General features: G+C 41.6%; 1 long non-coding RNA gene across 1 annotated transcript; it reads right to left on the bottom strand.

Moving 5' to 3' along the window:
- Positions 1–9178: 9178 nt before the first annotated feature.
- LOC133953727 (uncharacterized) lies at positions 9179–10550 on the bottom strand. Its single transcript, XR_009920716.1, has 3 exons — positions 10368–10550; positions 10143–10280; positions 9179–9586 (listed from the first exon to the last, which is right to left on the bottom strand). It is a non-coding gene; the product is annotated as an uncharacterized LOC133953727 (long non-coding RNA).
- Positions 10551–10696: the final 146 nt, after the last annotated feature.

The following is a 10696-nucleotide window of genomic DNA, read 5'->3' as shown; positions in this document are numbered from 1 at the left end:
ACTTTGACTCCCGCGGTTCACAGGCTGCCCGCCAAGCCCAGGAAGAGATAAAGTGCCAGATGACTTTATGGCCTCCTCCTCCTCCTCCTCCTCCCGCTCCCTGTGAGCACCTCCGACACAAACCGCTCCCCTCGCCTGCAGCTACGCTTCTTTACACTTGGCACCGCTCCTCCATGTCATGTTAATGGAGGCGGCGTATTTGCATTGGCGTTTTAACACCGCGACTCACAAAAGCGCGCCGGAGCGCCTTCCAGCCCGGGGACAAAGGGACCCACGGGGGCCGCTGTGCGATCCCCCAGGCGGCGCTGCCTCCCCTCTTCCTCCCCGCCATCCTCTCCATCATCACATGAACCCAATCAGGACCCAAGGCCCCTGAACTCACCCCCCCCTCCCCAACAAAAAACAGCTGTTTGGGCACTAAAAGGCCGCAATGCGTAAAAGCGCAACTTGGATTTACGCAACAACAAACAAAAAAAAGTGCCCCACACAATTTACAGTTTTAAATCTCAACTGCACGTCTCTATATTTTCTTATTGATTTTTTAAAGTACGTGTTTATTCCCAATACAACGTGGGGGGGCATCGTACGTGGATGGTGCACTTCCGCCATGATGAAGTTCCCTCGGTGCCTTTTCTTTGTTTCACCATTAACAGTGGTATCACATAACATAAAATATAATGTAACAGACTGTTTAAAGTTTGACTTATTTGTTGTTCTTTACTAATAAGTTGAAATAGCTGAAAAACAAGTACTCTCGCTATGATTACCTGCAGTTTCCCCCCGAACATCGCGCAGTGATTTAAAGAGCTGGTAAAACCGGCCGGGACTACGTTTGACGATGAGAGGACACCTGCCCGCCATTCAGGAAAGTTTGACGATGTCTTTACTATTTAATAAAACTGTTTTATTTCTGTATCGGAGCAGTTTTGAACTAACTAACAAACGTTTAGATCCAAGAGGCATTGGCTAAAGCTAGCTAGCCTAGTTAAAGTTAGCTTTAACTTAGTTAAGGACTGCAATTGTTAACCAACACCTGTTGGTCATCCAGGAAAGTTGCACGGTAAAGTTTTGCAATGCTTCTTACAGTATAATAACATTTTATTTATAGTTAGAATTAAGTTTGAAGTCAAGGTTAAGCTAATTACTAAAGTTTTTAAGACTGGGTGGGGTTTGAGTTAAATAACCGAGTTTAAGTTAGCTAAAGAAGTAAAGTACATTTGTGTTGCTTTTACACTAAAATACAACTTTCCTTTTTTTTTAAAGTTTACAGTAAGTTGAAGTTAACAAACGAACATTCTCTACAACCCAATGAGCCTTAGTGAAAGTTAGCAAACCCAGCAAGAAGTGAGGTAGAGTAGATTCTCTGTGATTCAGAAGCACTCCTGGACTGTATTAGAACCACAATGGCAGCACCTGGCGGCCATTGTGGGGTTCTGGCTGCTCTGGGAGATGCTTACCTGGTCTGGTGGAGGAGACTGATGCCACAGCAGCTGCAACCAGCAGGAGCAGGTAGAACAGGCTGAAGATCCTCATGGTTTCTGGTTTGTGGGGCTTCAGAAGAGCTCAGTTAATGGTTGTGCTGGTTTTCCCCCCAGAAGTCCTTCCGCCCTCTGTGCAGGACGGATGATGCTGGGTGTGGTTGTGTGTCCTCTCCTTGTCCTTCAGTCCAAAAGAGTCAGAGTCCAGTGCAACAAGGACAGAGGAGCCTCTTTCTCCAGATGATCAGAATGTCCCAGAGGAATGTGAGTGTCCTGAGTGTTTGTGTGTCCAGCGAGAGTGCGATTGTCTCTGTGTCTGAGAGCAAAGTGACAAATAGGGCTTATCCCCCCACCTCCTTTATACAGCCTTTTAGAGGGAGGAGGGAGTATGGGGAGGGGGTGTTGCTCCCACAGCAGCTCCCAGCTCAACCCCTGACACACACACGCACACACACACACACACAGACAGACACACACACACACAAGCACACACACTCATTAGGCATTGCACATATTGACCCCACATGTAGAGGGCAATTCAAATGACAGGAAGCCCCCTCCCTAGCCTCCAACTGCCCCTTGAACATGCACACTCTCCTGACGCATTTTGTGTGTGTGTGTGTGTGTGCATGTGTTTGTGTGCAACAACTATGAGTGATTGATAGGAGAGCGGAAGAGGCAGGCATTTTTGATTCATCACCTCTAACTTCAGAACAAAGATTTAAGAAAGCGTAGCTGAAAGTAGCAGGTCCTTCCAAGGAAACCGATCCCTCCTCCCTCAGTTGTCCCCCCACCCCCGCACCGAGTGAGGGCACACACACACACATCTGGGGGCTTTCAGATGGTATTGGTGGGGGTGTTTGCACCGAGGATTTTGGGGCAGGAGAGCTGGTTGAAGGGGATCCAGAGATGCCCTGGACTATCGATAGCCTGACTGTCTGTCTGGGCCTCCGTCTGCCGTCTCTGTCTGTCTGCACGAATGTCTGTCTTTGTTTCGTCGGTCGGTTGCAAATGTATGTCTTCTGATGAATAGGGTTAGTTGTTCGGTATTTTTCTGGCAAAAAAAAACTATTGTGTTTTTAGGATTTAGTGCAGTTTTGTCTTTGGATCAGTTAGGTTTGGAAGCAGCTATTTTTTTAAGGCATTGTATCTAACTTCACTTACAGCATCTGTACAAAGTATTTAAAACTTTCAAGTAGCTAAAGCTGGAATAAAATCCTTGTCCTTCAATCACCAATCAAATGTGGTGTTTGATAGTTAGTGCTGAGTGTAGAACCTTAACTCTCTTACATGCCTGCAGCTCTAGAAAGTATTTAAAATGCATTGTTTTGTAAGCTGAGCTGGTATCAAGTTGTTTGGACGGTTTGTCAGAAAGTTCTTGATCTAAATCTGAATTTTGACAATTTTGCAACATCTACAGGAGATGAAGCTGATGCAAGTGTTATTGTTGTTATTGGGTAGATTGAAAAGATCCCATTCCCTCATTCTTTTGTGTAATAAAAAAGTGGTTTTATCATAGAGCAAGAAAGCGGAATGGTTCTCATGCAGAAGTGCTATCTTCCATGATATAAAAATATCCAAACAATACCTGGCTCAACGTCTCATGCCGGTGGCTGGTTGGTGGTGTAACAGGGGTTTTCTTGCAGCGGGGAACCCACTTCACTTGACATTAGCTCTGCGGTCGCCGGTGGCTTTGCAAAGTGTGGGGACTCATTAGCGTGTCTGCTTACGGCCGTCTCTGTGGACTGAGACTCTCCATTCAGCACCCAGCTAATGAATTAACACATTAAGATGAAATGTCAGCCATTACATGTGAATGAGGATTAGAGAAGCAGCAGGACACTAATGGACCACAGGGCTCAAAATAGTCGCTGAGACTTTGAACAAGCATGTGGACCGTCGGCTCTCTTTAGCCCCAAAAAATAGACAAAGGAGGCTGGAATCTCCATTTGTATATTTTTTAGAGCGAGTGTACGTGTCGGTGTCATTGTGGCTTCAAAAATTTCCCGTTTATTGCTTTATGGTGTTTGCAAAAATGTTTGCTCGAAATGACAGAGATTCCACGTGGATTCAAGGGTCACGTACAAACACAAGCATTCTCGTACACACGGTCCTCCTGCTGCAAACACTCAGCTGAGGTATGCAGTTTGTTTCTGTGGCAAGCTGCAACTTTGCATATCAGCTGCCATTGTCTTTAAGAAACTTTTTATTTTCCCCTATTTGAATATGCTAATTCGGCTCCAATTGTCATTCAGAGCCACCTGGTATCCACTGCCCACAAAGTGCTGCCAAATCCCAGTTACTGCGTATTTCCCTGCTCCTTTCTCTCAGCACCGAAAACAGAAAACAAGTGAATCATACCAACTTCTCCCCACCGGGTATTCTGTGACTGATTCAAGCGTGTTGTAATATTTGTTCTTCCTGGGGATTATACGTTTTTACAGGGATTACCCAGCCTGCTCAAACACTCCCCTACGAGAGAGGGACACACACACACGCACACACACACACACACACACACACATGGCAGCCTCCAATTAACCTGCGTCACTACCTTGACACTGCTGCCCTCCACACTCACTCTCTTCAAGGTGAACATTTTGTATGAAACGAGTAGTTGGATAATAAACCTCAGTACTGCCTATGAAAATCTCAAAAATATGTCTGCAACATTGATTTGCTTTAGATCAAACGCTCCCTCAGATTCCCAGAGTCCAAGGGGATGCCTTCAGGTGTCTTGTTTTGATTAACCAACAGAGAAACAGTAAATACTCACATCAGGGAAACCTTAACCAGACAGTGTTGTGTGATGTTGCTTCATAAATGGTTTTATTTTCTGTCAATCAACTAATCTTTTAAATGAGAACTGTTCTCAGTAGAAAGCACAGAGTTTCTCAAATGCTCTAATTGCTTTGAATCTCCATGTCAATCCAGGTCCACATGTTCGTTGGCATCTTCTATGTATTTTTGCAGTTTCAAGTCCGATGCATTTAAGAAAAATTATCCACACACCTCTACCTTTCTTTTATAATCAAAAAATACTTAAAACAGGCTTAGAACATAAACCTCAATGAGTAATTATTTGATTGCATAGTTCAGAGATTAAATGAAAACAGACAAATGTTGAATTTCTTGCATGGCTGCCTGTGTACAGACAACATTTAACATTTGGCAACTTTTGGACTTTTGAAAATTGTTTGAAAATGACAAAGATTAAAAGGAAACCGTTTGAAGAAGTATAGAAGAATATTTGGTTCTGGGTAGTTTTAGACAAATTTATAGTCCAATTCAACAAGACGCTAACAAGAAGATCAAGAGGTGTTCATGTCATAATGACATTAATATTTCAGTATTACTGGCCGATGAAAATCATTAACAACAATTCTAGACGTTGATAAATCTGCTGCAGAACAATTTAAGCTTTATTTTGATGGGCACATAGTGATAAGACTAAAAGTGGAATAGTGTCAGCTTGGCAGCTTGGTAATATTGAGTACATTTTGGATTAGTGTGTAACTCAGAAGGGAGTCTGACAGTTTTTCTAGTAGCTGTGATCTTTATGACTCCGGAGGAAGCTTCGGCCTCTCCACCCCTCTTGAGTTTTCACTTTCTTCTTCCTTCTCCCATCTTGTCATTACCAGGACCCACTGATAAAGAACTTCCTCTCTGATAAAACTTGTTAAGGACAGTGGGTCATAAAGCCATTTGAACATAAAGTGTTGTAGGGAGGTTTTGGGTCAACACAGGTCTCCAGAACAGCCTCAGTTATCAATGATTTTCTATTGAAGGGACTAAACATCATTTATCCCAAAAAGATAATTGATGTTTACCCTTTGATTTTCATGTTGGTTGAGGAAGATGCTGCTCATACATGATGGTCCAAAATAATGTGTTCAGTTGGATTCAAATTTGGTAATTGCAACTTCCACAGTACTTAATTTAAATCAAGGATGAGTGATGTGATGATGCATTTATTGCCAAATACAATTTTTTGGAAAACATTGATAATATACATACATTTATCATTTACAACATAGCAGCTAAAGTTGTAGCAGTGTAATGTAGTACAGGGATTTACCATATAAGATTTTCAATCGATTTTTTCTCATTGATTTGACCATCATTATAATAATATTCTATATGATTTTTTACATTTCAATGTATAATAGTAAAAAAAACAATATTGTTACATTGTGAAAAAAGTCTAGTTGGAGTTGGGATTTCTGTAGCACCATGTGTTTACATCAAATTACTCATGATCCCCGTTGGACTTGGAAGTTTTGATGAATAAAATCAGGCTTATTTAAGGAACAAGAGTTTGTGCAAGTTGCTGCAGTTTGTTTGAATTCAAGTGGATCGGTTGGGCCTTGGTGTTGGTATTCACTCTACTTGTTGCCATTCTAATTTAAGAGTTTAGTTTGTTGCAGAGTTGGACCATTTTTTTTGTGATGTTAACTTGGTTCAATGCCTCAGTTACTTTTGTGAGTGGTGTTGTAATCAGTTCAACAAATTGCCAGATTTATGAAAATACAACCAAAGCTGTCTGGCTTCTACACACGAGAACAGAGATGAGCCATTCGTCTGACATTTTAAGGGTGTAGTCCGGTGTCTGGGTGTGTGCGTGTACGAGTGTTGATTGTGATCTGATGCGTCAGTTCGTTGTCCATCGTTAGAGTGATAGCTGCTCTCTTGTTATGCCAAAGGTCTTCACTGTTAATGAGGGCCGCAGCCAGCCAGACCTTAATTACTCTTAAGACCCTTTATCTCCAATTGCCCAATACAGACCTCAATGGATGCATATGCACATAAACAGCGATGAACACTCAATACACAGATTGTATAGTATCTCATCAGGACACATCACACAGCCTGAATCACAACGCAAATGAGTCGGGCGTTTTTTTTTCAAATGCACTCCTGTGAGGGAAAATATCTACAGCTGATTAACCCTGTCTTTTTCCCGGAGCTCCTCGTCCCCTCTGTGTCGGCAACTAGACGGCTGACTGTGGAGGAGTGACGGAGGGCTCAGGGGTCAAGGGGCAAACTCAACAGGGAGCAGCCTCTAACCCCCCAGGATGTCACCCCACAAGGTCTTCAGGGGCCAAAAGTCACTTTGTTTTGTTTAATCCTAAACCAGACACAGCGGCTTCCATGGACACACAAACCCGGTGTCCAGACACTGCAGCGTGGCTCCGAATGGCTGTAGATTGATCCACATTAGTGGGTACGACTATTAACAGTGCACAAAGATCAAAGTTCTGCAAAAAAGTTCAAGCTTGGCCTTGATTTGCTTGTGTTCGATCTGGTTGGTTATTTTCAACAGTAGTGTTGATGTGATGAGAACTGCAGATGGAGCTAAAGAGCCATGGTTAAGAGTCTGGAGGCCAGCACATAGTGACTCATTATACTTTCATTTTGGCTCAGTTTTTTTATGTTATTTAGCTAAATAAGCTATATGTACGATAGATCCTTTTTCACTGTTCCTGTCCTTGCAGCACTTTATCGTGATCCAGCCATTACACAAAAGTTTATTTTATAGATGGCGAAGTTCAGACCAATTCAGGTCGCTGTCATTTCCATCAAATTATGGAAGTTTTGATGCAGTTTGAAGAAATTTGGGGAGGCAGTGACGTAGTTTCAGATCCCAGTTATCTATGGTGCATTTTACTCACAGGTTTAAACACATGGGTCAAAAGGTGCATTCATATTTCAGAATTAAAGCAGCTTTCCCATCATATTATGTAACTGTAATTTTTATTTTTTTAACCTTGAATGTTCCAAGCAACCTCCAGATTTCAACTATCAGTCATTAGTCTTTATTATATTCCCGACATGATTTGCAGCTTGGATTACAGCAGTACAACATAATTCCGTCGATAACAGTAGTTTCCCACCCCATGTGCGAAGTCAGAGGAAGATGGTCACAGGATAAATTAATGCACGTGTTCAGTTTTTAGTCCATTTTGAGTTCCATCTCTCTTTAGTCCTTGTGAGAACTTCATTGTTCGATGAAAACCGGCAGATAGAGAGTTCTGACCTCATGGCTTCTGTTGAGCTTCCTTTGTGATGACTCTCCTGTTTCTGTTCAATGTTCTGGACTCCTGTGCACCATAGTGATCTCTGTCTAAAAGGGAACATGCACACAAGTCACAGTGTTAGAAATGTTCATCCACGTGTATCTGATAAAGACTTGGACATACTTTCTGCTTCCATAGACATGAACATGCACATTTCCAGAGTCACACAAATACCGATATGATCATTAGGCATGGCTGGGGGGGGGGGCACGAGTTATGAATATGCTCCTAAATAACAACCAGGTAATTTGAAAACCACTTGGATGAAGAAGAAAGAAGAAACATTTTTTATCTGGAAACAGGGAGAGATAGAGATGTAGCCTATACTCGGTTTGCGCTGCAGGATAATCAGACATAGTTTTATACTTTCATCCTCCCCTTTAAGTAAGTTTATCCTCAGAAATTAAATATGAATTTGTAATGGGAGATGGGTAGTTCACAGATTTACCTCGCAGCCACACGTTTTGGGTTGCATGGGGACGTCCACGTAGGCTTCTGCGCGAACACGGAAAATATGAATTGGCCTGAACAGAAGACGTTCTGTACCTGAATGAGGTTCACGTGTAGGGTTGAAGATTGAAGCCACGATGGAGAGGGAGAAGATGATGAAGGCGATGATGATGAAGCTCAGCTCTAAGGCAGTGAACGGCAGATCCATCTACACAACTATACAACTATACAATACAAAAAGAGGCATGTCATTACAACACAAAGCACAAGGGGTTTGAGTGAAATTAGTGTGTTAATAAAAACACAACCCAGGTGGTTTGTCCCACTACAACAAATAATAGCAGCAACAACTAGAATTTAATGCACCTAGTCCATGTATTAAAATAGAATCGGTTGTCAGGCACAAAAGCATTTTGCATTAAGCTCATGAAAAGTAGTGTTGTCATAGCAATACACAGCTTTGGATGCAGCAGCCTGTTGTCTCCACTAGAGGGCATTACAACACTGTTATTGGTTTAAATGACTCATTCTCGTCAGTCGAGCTATAGTGCTACATGTAACGATCAACTTAGGTTTATTGTTGTCAAAATTGCAGAAGCAGAACATTTCCCCGGTGTGTTTTTATCACAGAATCATCGGTTTGTGATTAATTTTCGTCTGAAACATTGGAATTATCAGGTGCTCAGTCCTTGATTCATCCTGTGTTTTATGAATCAAGTTAAGAAATGCTCTGTAGTAGAGAGTGCAATTGGAAGCACCTGAATAAACAGTCAGAGATGAGGTTTTTGTTTTAAGTAAAGTTTTATGGTTAAACTGTCGGACAAACTACTTCAACCACAATTGTACCGTCTCCATTTTAACCATAAAATCATCATAGGTTGAATCCTCACGCTCATTTGTCAGGAGCGTCACTGAAATTCTAGAATGAATAAACATAAACAGATCATCCCTCAGCAGGTTTAAATGTCTATTTGAAAACAAAATTAGATGTCTATTAATTTGGGAGCTGACTCCAAACCTGTCAACACACCTTTTTGTGACGAACCTAGATTTGGAAAACCCCTCTCTGCTGCTGCAGGTGATCTTTATTCAATACACACGTCCTGAGCAAATCAAACAGTGAGACACAACAAGAAAAAGAAGTAGACACAAGGATTTGAAACTTACCAGGAGCGGAATCACTGCAGCTATTGTCAGATCAAAATAAAAGGATATGAGTGTGTTTTCACATTTACACGCCCTTAAGAACAAAGAAAGCAGGTTGTCTCTGCAGCAGGTTTTTATTTATTGATTCTGTCCCGTTCAGGCCACACCTGCGTGCCTCATCCTGGAAGGTTACAACTCTGGATCCTGTATCAAGCACACATACACACACACACACACACACACAGACGACACGCACACGTTCATTCATAGTCCACCATCTTTTAACTGATTACACCCCCCCCCCCAAGGCTTTGACTGACATGACCCCATAATAATGCAACAAAAAGAGAAGAAGAGTTTCTGTGGTTGGCAGAAGTTTCCTCGTCATCTGAAGTCAAGCGACACACTCCTGACCTCGTGCTCGTGTGTGAGTTTCTGAAGGAAGGGAAAAATTCAAAAATGGTCACTCACTTCCTCCTCCATGTACAGAAACGAAAAAATCTTACTACTACTACTGTGGAAAATAAATCAGAATATATATATATATATATATATATATATATATATATATATAATGTAAATGTATTATATATATATTAATTATGCATTGTTATATGTATTCAACATACATTGTGGATACATTTAAAATGAAAGAAATAAAAAAGAAAGATTAATAATAATGTCAATAAAATTTAAAAAATGTACTAAGTAGCTCCCCCAAAGGGTTTTTTGTGCCGTTGGAAAGAAATAAAGTAATATGGATAAATAAAATAAACATAAATAAGACAAATAAAACTAATTGAACATCAACAGGCGTTGCAGGAATCAGTTATTCTACTCCTGTTTATTTTTTCCGGAGAAGATGAGGTCTGTGAGAGGCCCCTGATGATCTATGTGAAGTAGAAAGTCTGTAGAACTCAGCAGGAGACCTCAGCTACATATACTGTGTGTTTGTGTGTGTGTGTGTGTGTGTGTGTGTGTGAGACCGTACCATTTGGGTTTCCACATTCTTCATTGAACATCCCAGTAATGGTGAAGAGGGCGAAAACCAGGAGACAGAACATGATCATCAGCGCCTCCAGCTCAGTGAATGGAGATGCCATCCAAACTAGTGTCCACCGCCACAGCTCTGTATGTGTCGACAGTAAATCTTTCACATGTCCTCATCATCAAACTCTAACCCATCACACACTGAAACATAATTAGGATAACTTACCCCTGATGTGCAGGTACACGGAGATGTTGACCAATACACACACAATCTGACTCTATGTGTGTGTAACGCACTTAGAATACCTGTGAAGAGCTGGCTTACTCGTCCCCTCTCAAGTTCAGGTGAGATCATATTAACCCTAATTATTAATGGGTCCAGTGCCTCTGTGGATCTGTGAGTTTAACAGTTGAAATGCCTGATGTAAAAAGTAAGAATCTAGGTAGTGTGTGGTCTAGATGGCAGAAGTGCAATATTGTAGTGTTGTAGGTTTAGCCGTGGTTCTGAAACTGAAACCTTGTGGAAATAGAAGTTCGGGTGGATTTCATTTTCTT

The sequence above is a fragment of the Platichthys flesus genome, chromosome 5, assembly GCF_949316205.1.
Source record: "Platichthys flesus chromosome 5, fPlaFle2.1, whole genome shotgun sequence".
NCBI classification, from domain to species: domain Eukaryota; kingdom Metazoa; phylum Chordata; class Actinopteri; order Pleuronectiformes; family Pleuronectidae; genus Platichthys; species Platichthys flesus.
Note: the sequence above shows the minus strand (reverse complement) of the source record. Positions and strands in the feature narration are given on the sequence as shown.